Genomic DNA, 20,432 nt, shown 5'->3' with positions numbered 1-20,432 from the left:
ATAACAGAACTTAACTTCGTCGGTATATTTATGGTATATTTTGAAAATGAGACGGTATATTTCGGTATATTTCTGAGGGTCATATATTTCGATAGGTTCCAATGGTTGGCGCACTTACATATGCTCTTTTGGTTCGGTCGGTAAACTGGCTCCACGGGCTCAAACCAACTAAATACTTTACGCGGACCGTTGTGGCGTCGTCGATTCTACGGTCATCGGATTATGAGTTCTGCGTGCGTTTAAAAATTAAAAAGTAATTACAGAAAACCAACACGAAATACCAAATGTGCCAAAAAAATTAACTTTAGCGTCCCCCACGCTTCCATTCCCCCCCGCTGCCGGTGCCCCACTCTGATTGTGCAAGTGAATGTATGTAAAAATGTGAGAGAAGGTAAAAAAAGTTACACTACGTGCGCGTAATAAAAAACGAGGCCGATATGCACGAGGAGGAGTGAATGGGGTGGTGGTGGGCTGCGGTCGGTGCTGAAGGTGGAGGTGGCAGTGGTAGTCGTCGGCAGACTCCACCCGTACCCCATCTCTCCACCACCGAAACATGTAATATACATACATATGTTGACGGCAAGTTTTTTGGTTCGGGTGGGGTGGAGAGTAGGAGGTCCGCCCGTTGGGCTTCCCTGCTTCAGTTTCGGTGAGGGGAAACAATCAATAAACACGCTTAGCCAGGCCCCAGCCCACAAGCCTGTTGGGTCGGCCGATGACGAGCTTAAGTGTAAAGAGTAGGATAGGGAGAGGGGGTGAGCTTTGCGGAGACTTGGCCCCCGTGCGCATATGATTCAAATGCCGGTTTTGAACGCAGGCCGTCGGCAATATTTCGGATTGGAGTGGTATGCATTACTCCAGCTATACACTATACACCAATCTCTGATTGGCATTGTGAGGTCTCTAATACAATTTTGCACACTCACACTCAACCATTCACGCAGCAGTTGAATGTGTAGATGGAAATTAATTAATTAACTGTTTGCGTAATTGAATGAATTGAAATTAAAAGTGAAAGGTTAACGGCATTCAGTGTGATTGTGGGCAGGGGTGAGGCAGCGCTCTCACGAAAGTAGCATATTCTCAGTGCGTGTGACCCGAAAAACGGCAGTGTGCCTCACCTTTTTATAATACACCTTAAACGTGTGTCTTAGGAGTGTGTGTATTGCTGCTATTGATGGCTATCGCTATCGAATTGCAACTCCGCAATTGGGTCAGGGGCGACAACTACTTAAATTGCCAATAGCCGGCGCAATTGATACCGAAACTCGAAAACCAAGTCTTTGTTGGCCTGTGTAGGAGTTGTCGGGCCAAAAACCCACACCCACGCCCACACAGTCGGCAAGTGCAAATAAACAGTACACACATACATACATGTGCACATAAAATTGCTATAGCAAAACGAAAATGCACAGAGAGGAAGATAAATATATGTACTCGAAATGTTTACTTAAGCGAAAAGTTATTTCGCACACACGAAATGGGGCAAATAATTAATTAAACAATTATATGGCAGAACATGTTCAAAAAAAACAAATGAGATGACGTGCAACAGCACAGCAAATAAATCATTGGGCACCGATACCACTCCAATCAACTTAATTACAGCACTCTCAAAGAGAGCACTTAAATTTACAGAGTTCGTCTCGTGGTTTTTTTCCTCCTCCAGCATCCAACAACAAAAGTAATAGCAAACACGATAACGGAACGGTAGACAAAAAAAAAAAGAGAAGCATTAAAATCCCAGCAAATACGAATTTTTCAATCAAATCTAATAACAAATTTCAGTTGTTGTTGGTTTTTTGTTGGTACATCAAAGTCAATTTCTCGAAACTCGAAAAAGCGATCCCCGCCCAGAATTGCCGAAGCAATAGCCTATCCACACCCACTGCCACCCACTCAAAAGCAACAACAACACTAAAAGCAACAAAGACAACAACCGCAACGAGAGAGTAACAAATTAAATTTGGTTTTAGCCATAAAAAAAAGCAGCAAACAAGAGGCCAGAGAGGCAGAGGAAGCCCAGAGACAAGAGACAAGAGTGGAGCAGCCGAGTAGCAGAAGAAGGAGCAGAAGAGCAGCAACAGCAGGAGCATCCATCAGCAAGTGGCAGCCCCGAACGAAGCCGTTTCAAGCAGCCCATCAAAATCTGTTACCGTTCCGTACGACGCGACGCGACGCTCGTTCCGTGGGGGAAACCAGCAACAAAGTCAGGTGAGTGCTCCGCCCTGCCGCCCCGTCGCACAGTACTCGAGTGAGGGGGTTCCGTGGAAAGGTTGAAGAATGGTGTGGGTAGGGGTTCCGTTCGGTGTTGCTTTTTGCTGTGTGTTCCCGTTTTCCACTTGGTTTGTCTTTCTCCCTCTCCCCCCCCCCTCTCTCTCTCTCTCACTGTCTATCTCTCTCCATTGTACGCGATTAAATATTTTACGCGCTTATCAATTGCTCAAGGGTTGGCATTGGTTGATAAACAAATACAAATGAAAAAGCAAGCAGCAATTAAATAAAGCAGCACTCACGGCAGAGCCGTCTGCTTGTGGTGCTTCAGATGCAAGGTGGAAAGGTGGAGCAGAGGAGCGAAGGCGATCCGTGGGGTAGAAGGAAAGACAATTCTAAAACCAAATAACATAGTTGTATAACAGATCGATGTACTTGTATAATAGATAAAGGCATTGAAAATATAATCTTATATGTATTAAGCTGTGTATAACATTTACCAGCTAAATGCCTGTATAGCAGAGTTATTCGTAAGAAGTATAACAGATATATTTTTGTTTCTTTAACTTTTCGTCGTATAACAGATATAAAAACAGGATACGTTTCAAAGCTTCCCTCTATTTTTTTGTGTACTTTTCCAACACTGTTTCTTCGCTACGTTCGCTGTAATTAATTCCATTTTGTATATATTCAGCATTTTCACGAACAGAACAACTTTTACAGCAGCTGGAGAACTGTCCCAACGGCAGACATCGCATCCATCAACAGAAAAAACATACAATTTCTAAGCCAAATTCAATTCAGAGTCAAAAGGAGGCCCAAAGAGACAGAGCGCGTGTGTGCAGGGTAGGGGGGTAGGGGAAATGGGTAACTTTTGGGGAGGACTAACTTCAATGCGTATCCGATTCAATGGCCTGGAGGCGAGGCTTGTCCTTCCATATCCATTCCCATGCCCATTGCTCTGCTCATCGAACGAGAGTGGAGGCCCCTCCCATTGTCACAGCAGATTCCTGTCATGTCCTCACGTTTCCTGGACCTGTTAAGCTTATGGGCCGGCTTACCATTGCGACTGCTCCTGGCGCTTCTCCTTCTCATTTGGCTGCGATGTTGGAGGGCTCTACAACGGGGCTTATATCTCCCCTTATTGATTGATTTTCCTATCATTTTCAGGAGGGGCTCCATTATGGGCCGTTGTTCAATGGGCAGAATCATAGATAATGACCATATCTATCAGATTGCTGAATCTGGATCAGATCAGATCATTTTTATAGCCAATAGGAACAAATCAATTTGCAGTGGCTACGCAGCGCCCGACGTCACGCTCAGACTGATTTTCTGTCTCTCTCGCACGCACTCTTTGTCGTGTCGTTTAATATTAGCGGCGTCTGCCGGAGGAGAGCCATACTGACTAAGTATCGGGTATAACTGTAGAGTTGCGGTGTCCGCAGCAACTCACAACGTTCCCCCTCGTTTTACAATAAATACAATAAAAGCAAGGATTAAAAACTATCCCATCTTGTAGAAAATTTATTCATCAATGGGATAAAACTATGTGGGCATTGCTGAGAGATTTAGTTAGTCAGCATTATTCAATGGAATATCAAAATTGAGCAATTTCCTTTTTCGTTTGTTTTGATTGACCTATGTATTTCGCTAGTTGTTTTTTGTTTGACTTATTTCGCTAAAACCTCTTTTTACGCAAAATGCAATAAAAGCAAGTATTAAAAATACACCAGTTAAGTTGATTCGTCAATCGTATAAAATTATGATGGCATGGCTAAATGTTCTATATAGATGGTAATATTCTACGGAATATTAAAAACGAGGAATATGTATAACAGAACTTAACTTCGTCGGTATATTTATGGTATATTTTTAAAATGAGACGGTATATTTCGGTATATTTCTGAGGGTCATATATTTCGATAGGTTCCAATGGTTGGCGCACTTACATATGCTCTTTTGGTTCGGTCGGTAAACTGGCTCCACGGGCTCAAACCAACTAAATACTTTACGCGGACCGTTGTGGCGTCGTCGATTCTACGGTCATCGGATTATGAGTTCTGCGTGCGTTTAAAAATTAAAAAGTAATTACAGAAAACCAACACGAAATACCAAATGTGCCAAAAAAATTAACTTTAGCGTCCCCCACGCTTCCATTCCCCCCCGCTGCCGGTGCCCCACTCTGATTGTGCAAGTGAATGTATGTAAAAATGTGAGAGAAGGTAAAAAAAGTTACACTACGTGCGCGTAATAAAAAACGAGGCCGATATGCACGAGGAGGAGTGAATGGGGTGGTGGTGGGCGGCGGTCGGTGCTGAAGGTGGAGGTGGCAGTGGCAGTCGTCGGCAGACTACACCCGTACCCCATCTCTCCACCACCGAAACATGTAATATACATACATATGTTGACGGCAAGGTTTTTGGTTCGGGTGGGGTGGAGAGTAGGAGGTCCGCCCGTTAGGCTTCCCTGCTTCAGTTTCGGTGAGGGGAAACAATCAATAAACACGCTTAGCCAGGCCCCAGCCCACAAGCCTGTTGGGTCGGCCGATGACGAGCTTAAGTGTAAAGAGTAGGATAGGGAGAGGGGGTGAGCTTTGCGGAGGCTTGGCCCCCGGGGGCAGATGATTCAAATGCCGGTTTTGAACGCAGGCCGTCGGCAATATTTCGGATTGGAGTGGTATGCATTACTCCAGCTATACACTATACACCAATCTCTGATTGGCATTGTGAGGTCTCTAATACAATTTTGCACACTCACACTCAACCATTCACGCAGCAGTTGAATGTGTAGATGGAAATTAATTAATTAACTGTTTGCGTAATTGAATGAATTGAAATTAAAAGTGAAAGGTTAACGGCATTCAGTGTGATTGTGGGCAGGGGTGAGGCAGCGCTCTCACGAAAGTAGCATATTCTCAGTGCGTGTGACCCGAAAAACGGCAGTGTGCCTCACCTTTTTATAATACACCTTAAACGTGTGTCTTAGGAGTGTGTGTATTGCTGCTATTGATGGCTATCGCTATCGAATTGCAACTCCGCAATTGGGTCAGGGGCGACAACTACTTAAATTGCCAATAGTCGGCGCAATTGATACCGAAACTCGAAAACCAAGTCTTTGTTGGCCTGTGTAGGAGTTGTCGGGCCAAAAACCCACACCCACGCCCACACAGTCGGCAAGTGCAAATAAACAGTACACACATACATAAATGTGCACATAAAATTGCTATAGCAAAACGAAAATGCACAGAGAGGAAGATAAATATATGTACTCGAAATGTTTACTTAAGCGAAAAGTTATTTCGCACACACGAAATGGGGCAAATAATTAATTAAACAATTATATGGCAGAACATGTTCAAAAAAAAACAAATGAGATGACGTGCAACAGCACAGCAAATAAATCATTGGGCACCGATACCACTCCAATCAACTTAATTACAGCACTCTCAAAGAGAGCACTTAAATTTACAGAGTTCGTCTCGTGGTTTTTTTCCTCCTCCAGCATCCAACAACAAAAGTAATAGCAAACACGATAACGGAACGGTAGACAAAAAAAAAGAGAAGCATTTAAATCCCAGCAAATACGAATTTTTCAATCAAATCTAATAACAAATTTCAGTTGTTGGTTTTTTGTTGGTACATCAAAGTCAATTTCTCGAAACTCGAAAAAGCGATCCCCGCCCAGAATTGCCGAAGCAATAGCCTATCCACACCCACTCAAAAGCAACAACAACACTAAAAGCAACAAAGACAACAACCGCAACGAGAGAGTAACAAATTAAATTTGGTTTTAGCCATAAAAAAAAGCAGCAAACAAGAGGCCAGAGAGGCAGAGGAAGCCCAGAGACAAGAGACAAGAGTGGAGCAGCCGAGTAGCAGAGGAGCGAAGAGCAGGGAGCAGAAGAGCAGCAACAGCAGGAGCATCCATCAGCAAGTGGCAGCCCCGAACGAAGCCGTTTCAAGCAGCCCATCAAAATCTGTTACCGTTCCGTACGACGCGACGCGACGCTCGTTCCGTGGGGGAAACCAGCAACAAAGTCAGGTGAGTGCTCCGCCCTGCCGCCCCGTCGCACAGTACTCGAGTGAGGGGGTTCCGTGGAAAGGTTGAAGAATGGTGTGGGTAGGGGTTCCGTTCGGTGTTGCTTTTTGCTGTGTGTTCCCGTTTTCCACTTGGTTTGTCTTTCTCCCTCTCCCCCCTCTCTCTCTCTCTCTCTCACTGTCTATCTCTCTCCATTGTACGCGATTAAATATTTTACGCGCTTATCAATTGCTCAAGGGTTGGCATTGGTTGATAAACAAATACAAATGAAAAAGCAAGCAGCAATTAAATAAAGCAGCACTCACGGCAGAGCCGTCTGCTTGTGGTGCTTCAGATGCAAGGTGGAAAGGTGGAGCAGAGGAGCGAAGGCGATCCGTGGGGTAGAAGGAAAGACAATTCTAAAACCAAATAACATAGTTGTATAACAGATCGATGTACTTGTATAATAGATAAAGGCATTGAAAATATAATCTTATATGTATTAAGCTGTGTATAACATTTACCAGCTAAATGCCTGTATAGCAGAGTTATTCGTAAGAAGTATAACAGATATATTTTTGTTTCTTTAACTTTTCGGCGTATAACAGATATAAAAACAGGATACGTTTCAAAGCTTCCCTCTATTTTTTTGTGTACTTTTCCAACACTGTTTCTTCGCTACGTTCGCTGTAATTAATTCCATTTTGTATATATTCAGCATTTTCACGAACAGAACAACTTTTACAGCAGCTGGAGAACTGTCCCAACGGCAGACATCGCATCCATCAACAGAAAAAACATACAATTTCTAAGCCAAATTCAATTCAGAGTCAAAAGGAGGCCCAAAGAGACAGAGCGCGTGTGTGCAGGGTAGGGGGGTAGGGGAAATGGGTAACTTTTGGGGAGGACTAACTTCAATGCGTATCCGATTCAATGGCCTGGAGGCGAGGCTTGTCCTTCCATATCCATTCCCATGCCCATTGCTCTGCTCATCGAACGAGAGTGGAGGCCCCTCCCATTGTCCCAGCAGATTCCTGTCATGTCCTCACGTTTCCTGGACCTGTTAAGCTTATGGGCCGGCTTACCATTGCGACTGCTCCTGGCGCTTCTCCTTCTCATTTGGCTGCGATGTTGGAGGGCTCTACAACGGGGCTTATATCTCCCCTTATTGATTGATTTTCCTATCATTTTCAGGAGGGGCTCCATTATGGGCCGTTGTTCAATGGGCAAAGCTGTTAAAATAAAAATTCATCAATAATATTTGCCCAGCAACCGCCGATTTGTATGCAATGGGAAATGATCTAAAAATAAAAACACAATTTTAGTTTGTTTGGCTTCCTTCCTTCTTGGGCTCTAATGAAAAACTTCCAACTTTTCCTACAAGCTGACTTAAAGGCATACACATTGACAGGAGGCACATGCTCCGTTTCGTAGGTATCCCTTTTATGTTCCTTTCAATGCTCCCTCCCCCTCCCCCCCCCCCCTCTCTCTCTCTTTCTCTGTGTCTCTGCCACTGACAAGGGTAAACACGTGAAAAACTCATCATGGAAAAAAAGGGAAAATCCGACAAAGAACCGGCAACAGAATTAAACGATTCTTTATGACATTCATCTTTTATTTTGTTTTATTTTATTATGGCCCAAGCAATTGCCAGCGCATAATTTTTCACCACCAAAAATAGAACAGAAAAGAATTACAGATCCATCGCGTAAATAAACAGAAAACAGAACTGGAATTCTGGCTGGAATTTGGGGCTTCCACCTGTCCAATGACATCAAGAAACTTAAGTTTATATTATTAATTAGCTCCGTGTCGTTACCGCCGCTGCTGCTGCATAACTTTTAAGTCTAATTAGACAGGAGACGGTGACAGGAGACGGGGACAGGAGACGGGGACAGGGACAAGAGATAATACCCTGCCGCGTGACGTCAACTAAACTTTTGACGGATGTTGATAAATTATGTGTAAATATTCGTATTTTGCGATTTTTGATTTGCGAACGTGAGTCAGTGGCGCACTCCCTGCCCCCGACAAAAGTTACGGCGCATAATTTGGCGTTTTCTTCATCGCAAAGTGGCCAACAAATTTCGGCCTAAATAAATAATCATAATTTTGCTCAGAATCGGCCCCGGCCCGGCACCGCCCGAAGCGAGAACGAAATGAAAAGAAATATTCACACAGTGAAAAATTTAATTGTTTGGCCAAAAGTAACGAAAAACCGAATGAAAAGAAACGTTGAATATACAATATATGTATATGTACATATATTTATGCATATTGAATGTGTGTGTGTTCGTGCGAGTACATCCAATAAAAGCAACGACCTTCGGCAGAGGAAAAAGAAAAAAACCAACCCTCAACAATGGTCTCGTTCTCCTCCTTTCTATAAATCGTATAAATTGTATGTATGCCAAGTGGGGGTACCAGATTTGCTCTTTCCTGGTCTTCAAATAATTCCACTTTTCCTCCAGTTGAACCCCCAAAAATTGCTGTGGCAATTAGCATGGAAAAATCGATGCGAGACAGCCCCCAAGAACAAGGCACATTATTAGCGGATAATTGCTGGGAGGATTGCTGCAGGCACCACTGGATTATCCCATAATATTCAGAGATATTCAGAGCCCATAGGCCACCATAGGAAATCCCTTATTTTGTATTTTGTATATCCCGATACCTTTGAATCCCCATCGAAATCCAATCTTTTTTCACATGATTTCAAATGCCAAGCCAAATGTCAATCTTGTTACGTTTTGTATGCCAAATGGGATTTACTTGCCATGTTTACAGCAGTCTTCAGAGCTCATTTGATTACAAACAAACTTGGAAAGTTTTCTTTTAGTTTGTTTTGATGCTGCTGCCGCTTTCGGTTAAGATCCTTTCCAACTAATTAAGAAGGGCAACCGCATATTTGACTCTGATGCCTTGGAGAAAAGTTTTCCCTTTTCTCTTTCTGTGTGGGAAACTTATCTTATTTCTCCACTTCATATAGTATATGGATGGGCGCGATAACTCCCTTGGCACGTGAGGGCGCGACCTATTATTAGTTGACAGTGAATCGAAAATAGATGAAGTGTCGGACAGGCACTGGCGCTGGTCAATATCGTTTGAGAACCAAAGCCAATTAACTTACAATACCATCAGGCAGACGGGCAGCCAGGCTATTTATCCCATTCGATTCGAGTTCTGTTTGCTTTCAGGGGGGGGGGGGGGGGGGGGGGGGGACGGTCTGTCGACTGTCAATATGCCAGAGATGTCACACAAAAAGTCACAAAAGTGAATAATTCTGCACCCATTTTCATTTTCTTTTTCATTTTCATTTCTACTCAGTTTATTAGTCGTAAATTGTGATTTTCTTGCAATTTTTGGGTGTCTTTTTCTTTGTGCGAAGCTCGTAAATTTCTTTGTCTTTTGTATGGAAAATTGAAAAGGCAGCCCACGCGCTAGGTACATATATACATACATATGTATGATCGACATCAAGGAGCGAGAGAGATTCATTAAAAGTGACCCAGTGAGTCGGTTCTTTCGGTTTCTATCGTCTGGTGACTGTCTCAATCTTAAATCTCCAGTGGGGCTGATAACCAGACTGACGCATTTGCCTGTTGACTTGGTTATATCTAAAGTCTTGGCTTATCATATACATATATGCAAAATGGGCTCCAGTTTGATTCGATGACATCCGATTCGAATCTACATCCAAGCGATGGTGGAAATGGCTTCCACTAATTAGAAAAACTTTTCTAGTATGATGGCAACTTTTAACTTTTTGTTGATTGCAAAACTTTGCTATTTATAGCAGGGACATTTTCGGGTCGAGGTGATAGGGTCTGAGTGGAGATTGTATCTGTCGTAAGAGAGAAGTGAATGGGGATGCGGATTTGGATGTTGTGGTTGATGTAGAGGTGCCATAATGGACTGACTAATGGCCAGAGAAACCTAATCTGGTGGTTGCTGTGGCTGTGTCTGTATCTGTGTCTGGGATTTGGATTCTGTCTCCCTCCACACACGCACTCCGGCACTCCCGGCACTCCGGCACAACGCATCGCTGACGAAACTTTGACTTTAATCGATTTAACAATTCTCACCCTCTCCCGGCCCCACCATCCTTCCTCCTGCCCCAAGGCCTAGTGGCTGAGCTTGTTGTGTGGCCCACAGGCAAACATCAAAAGTCAAGCAGCAGCAGTCGCAGCTGCGTGACGTCAATTGGAGCCACAATCGCAGGCGATGGCGAGTGAAGACGGTGGCGATGGTGTGGTGGGTGGTGCCTGTCTCCCTTGCTATTGTTTGCCCATGTCTTATTCGAAGTGTGGTCACAAGAGCGGCCCACACACAACCAGGGACACGGTCAAAGATACACGCACTCACCGACACACCATAATAAGAGTAAATTACTTCTAATAGCCCGCGTAGCGAGTGTGTAATCTATTTTGAGTCAACGTACACTTGGCTTCATACATATGTACTTATAAGGTTAACCTATGGTTTGTCTTTTCCAAAGTTGGTAAGTCTTTTTATACCCGATACTCAAAATGAGTATTGGGGTATATTAGATTTGTGGTAAAAGTGGATGTGTGTAACGTCCAGAAGGAATCGTTTCCGACCCCATAAAGTATATATATTCTTGATCAGCATCAATAGCCGAGTCGATTGAGCCATGTCTGTCTGTCCGTCTGTCCGTCCGTCCGTCTGTCCGTCTGTCCGTCTGTCCGTCCGTCCGTCCGTCCTTCTGTCCGTCCCCTTCAGCGCAGAATCATAGATAATGACCATATCTATCAGATTGCTGAATCTGGATCAGATCAGATCATTTTTATAGCCAAAAGGAACAAATCAATTTGCACTGGCTACGCAGCGCCCGACGTCACGATCAGACTGATTTTCTGTCTCTCTCGCACGCACTCTTTGTCGTGTCGTTCAATATTAGCGGCGACTGCCGGAGTAGAGCCATACTGACTTAGTATCGGGTATAACTGTAGAGTTGCGGTCTCCGCAGCAACTCAACGTTCCCCCTCGTTTTGTGTGTGTGTGGGCAAAATATGCAGGCAATTTAATTACGAAATACTCGTATTTATTCAGCAGAGATGCGAAATCTGTTTTTATACCCGATACTCAAAATGAGTATTGGGGTATATTAGATTTGTGGTAAAAGTGGATGTGTGTAACGTCCAGAAGGAATCGTTTCCGACCCCATAAAGTATGTATATTCTTGATCAGCATCAATAGCCGAGTCGATTGAGCCCTGTCTGTCTGTCCGTCCGTCCGTCTGTCCGTCTGTCCGTCCCCTTCAGCGCCTAGTGCTCAAAGACTATAAGAGCTAGAGCAACGATGTTTTGGATCCAGACTTCTGTGATATGTCACTGCTACAAAAATATTTCAAAACTTCGCCCCGCCCACTTCCGCCCCCACAAAGGACGAAAATCTGTGGCATCCACAATTTTAAAAATATGAGAAAACCAAAAACGTAGAATTGTAGAGAATGACCATATCTTTAAGACTGCGGAATCTGAATTGGATCGTATTATTATTATAGCCAGCATTAAGAAAACAATTTCATTTTTTCTCGCCCTGTCTCTCTCTAACACACACGTAGCATAGGCGGCTTTGCTTAGAGTAAAACATTAGCGCCTAGATCTCAGAGACTACAAAAGCTAGAGCAACCAAATTTGGTATCCACAATCCTAATATATCGGACCGAGACGAGTTTGTTTCAAAATGTCGCCACACCCCCTTCCGCCCCCGCAAAGGACGAAAATCTGGGGATATTCAAAAATCTCAGAGACTATTAAGGCTAGAGTAACCAAATTTGGTATCCGCACTCCTGTTAGATCTTAATATAAAACGCGTATCTCAAAATTTCGCCCTACCCCCTTCCGCCCACACAAAGGACGAAAATCTGTTGCATCCACAATATTGCACATTCGAGAAAACTAAAAACGCAGAATCATAGATAATGACCATATCTATCAGATTGCTGAATCTGGATCAGATCAGATCATTTTTATAGCCAATAGGAACAAATCAATTTGCAGTGGCTACGCAGCGCCCGACGTCACGCTCAGACTGATTTTCTGTCTCTCTCGCACGCACTCTTTGTCGTGTCGTTTAATATTAGCGGCGTCTGCCGGAGGAGAGCCATCCTGACTTAGTATCGGGTATAACCGTAGACTTGCGGTGTCCGCAGAAACTCACAACGTTCTCCCTCGTTATTATTTAATTCAATGCACATACACTCGTACTTGTGCTCTCTGCTCTCTGCTCTCTCCTGTCTCCTGTATGTATCCTTCGTGAATTCCTTTGATAATATTATTTTTATGCTTTTTGGTTCGGTTTTTGTAAGTAAATTATTTTTGTTTGTTTAAGTTTATTGTGGCATGTCCTGGCTCTCCTTCTTATATGATTTCCTTCTATTGTTGTGTCTGCTACCGCCCCCTATATAACCTCCTCCTGGATGTGTTTTTCTTTTTCTCAACTTTTTCGTATGTCCTTTCGGCTGGTTGTCCCTTTTTGAGAAAGTGTTCAAGAACTTTGATTCATTGTCGAGTGGCTTAAAATGTTGCGACATGCGACAGAACGTGCCTTAAAGTGAGTCTTAAATTCTCTAAGAGTCCAACTCTTGTCGGGATTTATGGTCTCCCTCCCCCTCTCTCTCTCTCCTGCCCCACTTCTACTTCATTGCGCAATGAAAAAGTTTCAGGGGTCGGGGCTTAGTGCTGGGTTTCTACCCGAAAAAAGTTGTCAAAAATTTGCCACGTGTAATGTGGCTTTAAAGCCAGCTGCCAACCTTATCGTGGCCCCCAAAGAGCCCAAGTAAATTTAATATTTTCCGGGCAGCAGAAGCGGGAGAAAGGTGGAAAAGTTTGTGGGTCCCTGTAACATGTTGCACACCTCCCATACAACGATACAGATGCAGATGCAGATGCTGATACAGATACAGATGCATGGCATATGCGACCCATAAATAAACATAATATGTCGCTTCTGCACCCATTTGGCGTTGTCTTTTATGAGACAGCGGCAGGCAAACAGTTTTTTTATGCATACACCAACATATATACATATTTGCATATTTACTCGGATATTTGTGTGCGATTTCTCTGGGCCATTGTTGGGGCGCGCGGGTTCGAAACGAACGATAAACTTTTCCGTTTCCCGATGGAACTTTGTTTAAAAAAGTTCTTCAACTATTTGTCTCTCTCCCTCTCTCTCTCACTCAAGATTATGTTAGCCAATTGTTACTCATTTTCATTGATTTCTTTCTTCATCTGTACACATATTTTATTCGATTATCCATCGGGATATATCCACAGCGAATTAATAGCATTTAATAGCGGCTTAATGCGATAATTTCCCAAAACTTACCCCCAATCTGTGGCCAATTAAATTATCAAAAATCATTTCAAATATTTTCCCACTACATTTTTCGGTGAAGAACCTTTCCGTTTGACATGAATGCTAATTATGCCATTAATTGAAGTCATTTTTCAATGTGCTCTGTGTGTGGGGCATGCCTCAAGTGGGGCCCCATAAATTTACAGTACTCGGCATTTAAGTGCGAGAATTTTTAGAACAATTTGAATATCTAAATATGCATTTACTTGTACGTTTTCGTATTCGTACTTGGAGCACACGTTGCTGTCGTTTCTGTTGTTGCCGTCGTCTAAATGGCCTCACATTTATTTATCGCACGACAAATGTCACTCGACCGTTTCGAATGGCTGGTCTGTCATACGTTTCCCGTACCCTGTAACCCGTAGACCTGATAGCTCCAAGGGTATGCTGGACTCAGGGGTTGTCTATCGCATTCGAATTGTCAATTAGAGCCTTCTTTTTGTAGTGGGTATCCCATTGCCTTTATCGGTTCTCTTCGGATTGGCATAGTGTTTTTTTTCCATCGTTTTGTGTTGTGGAATAATTTGTTTAGCTGTTTCGGCCACGGATCGTATCGGTAGTGCAAATCAAGCTTGTTTAAAGGACACTCCACTCGACGTCAGTGGCAGCCTTGGGGGCTCCTGCGGCTCCACAGCCACTTGGGCATACGGACATGAGTCCTTCGCACTCGTTAGTCGGTCCTCCACCGAGCTGGCTAAGTGATTTCCAATGCAGTTTGGGCTGGAGAAAGTAATTTGCATAAATGCCAAGTGAATGGTAGAATGTTGGCCATGTCGTTGTCGTCGTCGGTGCCGGTGGCGACAATGGCGGGACCCTCATGCTGTTTATCAAGTCCGTTGGCCAGGCCAAAAACTGAAGCACACAATTTGCATTTGTTTAGCACATTTTGCACATTAACCCACATGCGAAAGGTCACCGAAGGCACCAAAGGACGGGGCCCCTATTCTTTTTCACTTTTTCGCTGTTGTTGTCTGACACTTTTTTGTGTTGAAGGCACAAAACATTGCAGACAAGTATTTCATTAGATATATGTACGCACCATATACATGTTCTCATTGAGGTCGGTTTTTGGGGGGTAATTGCATTACTTATCCACATGTTTGCATATATTGTACATAACTTCATGCAATTGGCATTCGGCATGGTGTTGTCCCTGCGGGGAGTCCCTTTAATGTATGCTACCTTATATGCGGATGCCACAAACCACAGGCATCGATTGCCAGCCCTCACATGCAGGTTTAGGGGCCTATTGGGGGGCCTATCTTGCCTTTTCTGTTGCCGTGCTGTAACCAGCAAAGGTCATTACAATTCATTAGAACTGATGCCAGTGGCCATAATCCTCCTTGCAATGGAACTCATGGTATTTCCGCATCAATAAACGCTTCGATTAAGTCCTGTCTGCGGCCAAATCGACTGCTAATGGAAGCTAAGCAAACGAGTCGAGACTTTAGCACATTTCAAAGAGATTTGCTCGAGCAGTGGGTAGTAGGAGGTGGTATATCAAACACAATAAATTATACTCTGAACGAATCAATGGAAAAATTACTTGTGAAGGAAATCAACAAAACTAGTGGGAGTTTGAGGATAATCTTAATCGGAATATCTAGCCAGAATATCTAGCCAGATAGGAACCCCCGCCCCCCCATGCTCACTTGGACCTAGGTAGGGGAGGGTAATCGGGTTTAAAAATAAATGGAGAAAACGACAGGCACTGGCAGCAGCAACAAATGGAAGGATTTCCTGGAGGGAGGGGGGAAGGGGCCAACAAATGTAGATAAACGTTTTGTTACAACACATAATCGCTATTGCTGCAGATACACAGATACAAAGATACAAGCAGCGACAGTGGAGGTACACAAAGAAGCCCAACCCCCCCCCTCCTCGGAAGATGTTGCCACTGTACACCATTTTGCTTTTTATGTATCCGTGGGGGTGGCTGCTTCCACCTTTAAAGCCACAGCTGTATCTGTTTCTGAGCGAGAGAGCAGGCAACATAATTGCTCTGTAATTTAACGCTAATGGACAACAATTTAACCATCCGTCCAGCAGTTTATCATCCTGGCCATAATAATTGTAGGATTTGCTGCTATTGGGATTGTGCGTGGGCGCCTGCCTGAAGAATATCTTCTGGCCCTTAGCTATTTATAGCCAACAGTTAAGAGACGAGCGTCTGACGGCCTGAGAGCTTGAGAAGCGCCAGTCCTTGACAAGTCCTGTGGCTCTTGTCCCCCGCTCATCCTTCGCTTGGTTTTAATTGCAGGCAGGCAGGCAGCTGATAACCTTTTTACTAGAGCCAACAACACCTAACCCCCGCGAAAGGTCCTGTGGTACAGAAACTACACAGAATTTGTGCCATTAAAGTTGCGTGACGAAGTGAAATTTGCCTCAAAGACTCGCGGGACTGTGTATGTATGTGCTGTACATATAACTGGCATTTATAGGAAACGACCCAAAAGTCCTGAGCCTCGTTCTCTCTCTCTCTCTGTCGCTGTCCCTGTCGCTGTTGCTGCTCTTTGCCTCATCATGTGGCGCATTTTGAGCTCAAGTGCCGGCGGCGCCCTGAAGTATGCCTTGAAATTGCTTTGATGTGGATGCGATATTTTGTTGTCACAATAAGCAGACACATCCATACATATATGAACATATCCTTCGTAGCATACCACGCCTTCCCACGACTCCCCACTGGGGGTCTGGTGGGCTGATGGGCTAGCGGGTTCTGGGTGGCGCAGATAGGAACTGAAATGTCAACGAATATTAAGTGCCCTGTGCCCTCTCCGCCCCGTCATGATGCATTGACCGGAAGGAAGCCACATTTCAGGAGAGACCCCGCTGCCAGATGGAAGTTTCGAATTTGAAAATGTCAAGAAAGAAGTAAGAATATGGACAGCCCAGACACGACACCAGGGACACGTTGGAAACCTAAAAATTACTTGAGAGAAGAGCGAAATGGGTGGCAAACGAGATGAAACTGAGAAGTGGAGGTCTCGGAAGCGTAAGAAAAACTAGGGGCTGCTCTTTAAGTGATAATAAATGAAAGATTCAGGGGTTTCTGAAGATATTCACGGTGATATTTAGAGTATTTTCGACCCAAAAAGATATTAAAGATTAACCGAAAGGGAGAGAAGGGATAAGAGGGAGAGCGCAAATGGAAGGTTCTACTGCGTTACCGACAGGCGAAGAGCGAGAGAGAAAGGAAGAGATGCCGCGTTAGCGCCCCTCAGTCGGTATAGTAATGCCTTTCTGGCTGGTATTCTCGTGAAAGTTAGAGAAAAGATACAAAGAGAAATTATTGAATAATCGCGAAAGAGTGCATTAATGCAATTCTGTAGATACTTTAATCAATGCCACAGATACAATTTGCTCTCACAGTTTCACTTTGCTTTTGTGAAGAGTGGAGTGGTGCAAGGGGCAGGGGGGTGGTGGGGGGAGAGTGCTTTGTGCGGGAATTGCATCATAATTGGATTTTTATTTGCTCGCTTTGTGTGCTGGCCGCTTTTGTGCGTATAAACACTTTGCATATCATAACCAATATGCATACATACATACATATGTGTGTGTGGTGGGACACTCTTTCAGGGGCAGAGATAGAAACAACAGCAACCGCAACAGGGACAACCACAATGGCACTGCACTTGTGCCCTGTTCCAGGTCCCGGTCCTGGCCTTGTGTCGCTATTTATTTCTCAACCATTATTTCTTGGAAATCTTTTTCCCATGCAGAGTTCTGTTCTGTTCTGGCACTTAACCCCATTCCATGTGCTGTGTGCTCTTTGCTGTGTGGGAGGTCAAGTGAGGTTCGATTGTGTATGTGTGTCTGTGTAGAGCCTCTCTGTGGCTATGACAATGACCAACCCAACCAAACCCCTCCCCATGGTATGGACATGGGGCATACATAATACCGCACAGGTGTCCCATTTCCCCATTTCTGAACTGTTGACGTAATTTGATACCCCCCCCCCCCCCCCCCCCCCCCGCTCCATCCCCGGAGCAGATTCTGGCAGCAGTTGGTCCTACATTCTGGTCGTGTCATATGGTCATATCTCTCAAGGTTGCTGGGTTCTGTGCCTGCAAAGATGCTTTTGTCATTTGATATGCCAGCAAGCAGAGATACAGATACTTGGAGAGAGCGAAAGCTTACATTTATAGGGAGAGTTTGTAGGGCGGTTTCCATTGGCAATTAGTTCTGGGACTACTGAATTGGTATGGATATGAAATTCCAAAGTTTCCAAGCAAATAACTTGCCCTAAAGAATGTTCTGTGCACCGTGGGTGGTGCTGTACGTGATGGGCGACCCGTGGGGCGGGTCACCTGCAGAGCTGCACTAAAAATGACATTAAAATGGGAGTCATATATGCCAGCAAGCCACCCCACCCACCGAGCCACCGATGAAGCCATAATCATTTTCATAGCAGTCCATGGCAGGCTCCAGCCTGGGGCTCTGTTGCGGTGAGCTTTACGCTCGTGGCGGCAGGGAGGGAGGCCAGATATTAGTTGGGTTTAATCCCATGAATGCGTTGCACGGCTGCTGATGATCATGACGATGATGATAATGGCTGGCATAATAGTAGGTTATGGCCACGATGCGTGGATGGGAAGCCCGGACCGAAACTGAAACCAAATTACACTCGCTGTTAAGACCTTAAAAAAAAAGTCTAGACATTTGCGAGTTGAGTTGTAAATTCAAACTCAATTTTATTCTTAAAATCAGATCCTTATATGTGATTTGACAATCAGGTAGGAGGTACAATTTGGTAGTCTATAATTATCGTTAGACCTACGCAGAGGATACACTTTACTGAGGGTGTCTTTTTGAGTACATGCTTACATTAGTTTTATTTTAGGACCGCATTTGATAAGTGTTTTCTCCACTTGGGCTTTGTTGTCGTATTAATGGGTTACAGATCTCTGTTTACACCAGTGCAGTCATAACTTGTCTACTTTATGTTATTTCTTTAGAGATCGGTGTTGTTATATGAGTTTATGTGTACAATAATCTATTTATATTTAAACATTCTGCAAGGGGCCGAAAGTGGCATTGTATTGACGATAATATGTTCATGTTTGAACACTCGCACCCAGGAATTTTCATTAGGAAATGGAGACATGAATGTTAGGGAAAATTCTAGCGGAAACAGACGGCTGCAGTTACAGCAAAATATTTTCAAATGAATTCCAAGCTCCTGCATTTATTGAGGGGGAAATTCCATATCTGTGGAAATAATATGTGTACAAATATATTATATATGTACACGCTGCTCTTTTCAAATGTATATATTGCCGTGTGCATCCTTAAAGCAGAACTTCTGAGGAGTACTCTCTTCGGAAATGCAGATACACAGATATATCTGCAATTACTAAAGGAAATTTGCCACACAGAGAGAGTTCTCTATGTCTCTAGATATATACATATATATGCATATTCTTGAAGTGTCCTTTACATCTATGGATGGTGCATCGGTACCGCCGCTGGCTCCGGGCTCTCCGGCTGCTGCGGAAATTGTGAGGAAATGAAAATGAACTTTTTCTTACATTTTTTCCCCCATCATTTTTTACACTTTTTTCCACATTTTCTTTCTTTAGCTTTTTCTTTCCTGTCCTTGACGGGAAGCAGGGGCGTAGAAGGGGGGAGTAGAGGGGGGCATTCAGACAGACCAGACTCTCATTACTTGAGAGGCAAGGCGACTATTTAGAGCCGTTTGTGCAGTGGCGTTTGCGTTGCATTGCCGAGCATTGCGTTGAGTGACCCACCTTGACCCTTGTTTACACCAGTGCAGTCATAACTTGTCTACTTTATGTTATTTCTTTAGAGATCGGTGTTGTTACATGAGTTTATGTGTACAATAATCTATTTATATTTGACGATAATATGTTCATGTTTGATAATTCTGCAAAGGGCCGAAAGTGTCATTGTTTGTATTTGGATTCTTGTGAACCTTTTTGGGTACATTTTCTTTATAGCTATAATTACAAGTACAGATTACAGTGGGTAGGGAAGTGCTATCGTTTGCAGTTTTCGTGCTACTTTAATTCTTCTTATGGCATAGATTATTAATATTATCATTATTATGATTCCCATAATCAAGGCCGCATGACCAGATACATGATGGAACTTAAGTCCTTTTAAGTCATGATGACCTTCCTTTAACGATTTTATTTCGTTTCTTAACTTATCCATTTCTTCTGTATGGTTAATTAATGGTACTGTTAATGGATTCAAAACAATTTTTGGTATTTTGCTTATATTACTTATATAAAACGATGAAATTGGCTCGTAGCTTTCTGTTTGAATACTGTGATGAGGTACTAGTATTTTATCATCGGTTCGCACAGTACAACCATGTATTATTGTTAAAATTCCTTGTTGCGGAAGATCTATTAGTTCTTGATTTGAGGTACTACATTGAATTCTAGCATTAGTGTTTACTGGAACTTTGAAGATCCAACTACCCTGTCTTTCTAAATCGACCCAAAATGACCTTGTCTCTGTAATTTCCTATAAACGCAATTTGAATTACCCTTTGGTTTGAAAGGAGCTATCTCACAAGCATTATCATTGGCATTGCTCCAAGGCCAATTACCTTCGCATACTCTTCTATTCGTTTGCCATTTTTGGCATTTGTTCAAGGTAGCTTCAGTCATCGAATGATAGGAATCAATTTCGAAATTATATACTAAATACCTGGAGCTCAAATCTACCTTGACTAATTCTTGTTCATGCTCAACTGTCATTGGAATTATCCTAAACAAATGGGATGCGTGTCTACCAAACAGGGGAATCTTCACGTTCAGAACTAATTTGTTATCAACAAAAAT

General features: G+C 43.5%; 1 protein-coding gene across 3 annotated transcripts in view; it reads left to right on the top strand.

Annotated features, from left to right (window-relative positions):
* The first annotated feature begins 1,787 nt into the window (after positions 1-1,787).
* Positions 1,788-20,432, top strand: part of LOC117189940 (cAMP-dependent protein kinase type II regulatory subunit-like) — a 50,441-nt gene continuing 31,796 nt past the window's right edge. Inside the window, exons 1-2 of one of the 3 annotated variants that reach the window (XM_033395022.1) lie at positions 1,788-2,214; positions 6,011-6,258. The gene's annotated coding sequence lies outside the window, so the exon portion shown is untranslated. The remainder of the gene's footprint in view (positions 2,215-6,010; positions 6,259-20,432) is intronic. The other 2 variants (XM_033395023.1, XM_033395021.1) reach the window with 2 other exon arrangements.

This window comes from Drosophila miranda (genome assembly GCF_003369915.1).
Source record: "Drosophila miranda strain MSH22 chromosome Y unlocalized genomic scaffold, D.miranda_PacBio2.1 Contig_Y1_pilon, whole genome shotgun sequence".
In the NCBI taxonomy this organism is placed as follows: domain Eukaryota; kingdom Metazoa; phylum Arthropoda; class Insecta; order Diptera; family Drosophilidae; genus Drosophila; species Drosophila miranda.
The sequence above is the reverse complement of the archived record's forward strand: the minus strand, read 5'-3'. Positions and strand labels throughout refer to the sequence as shown.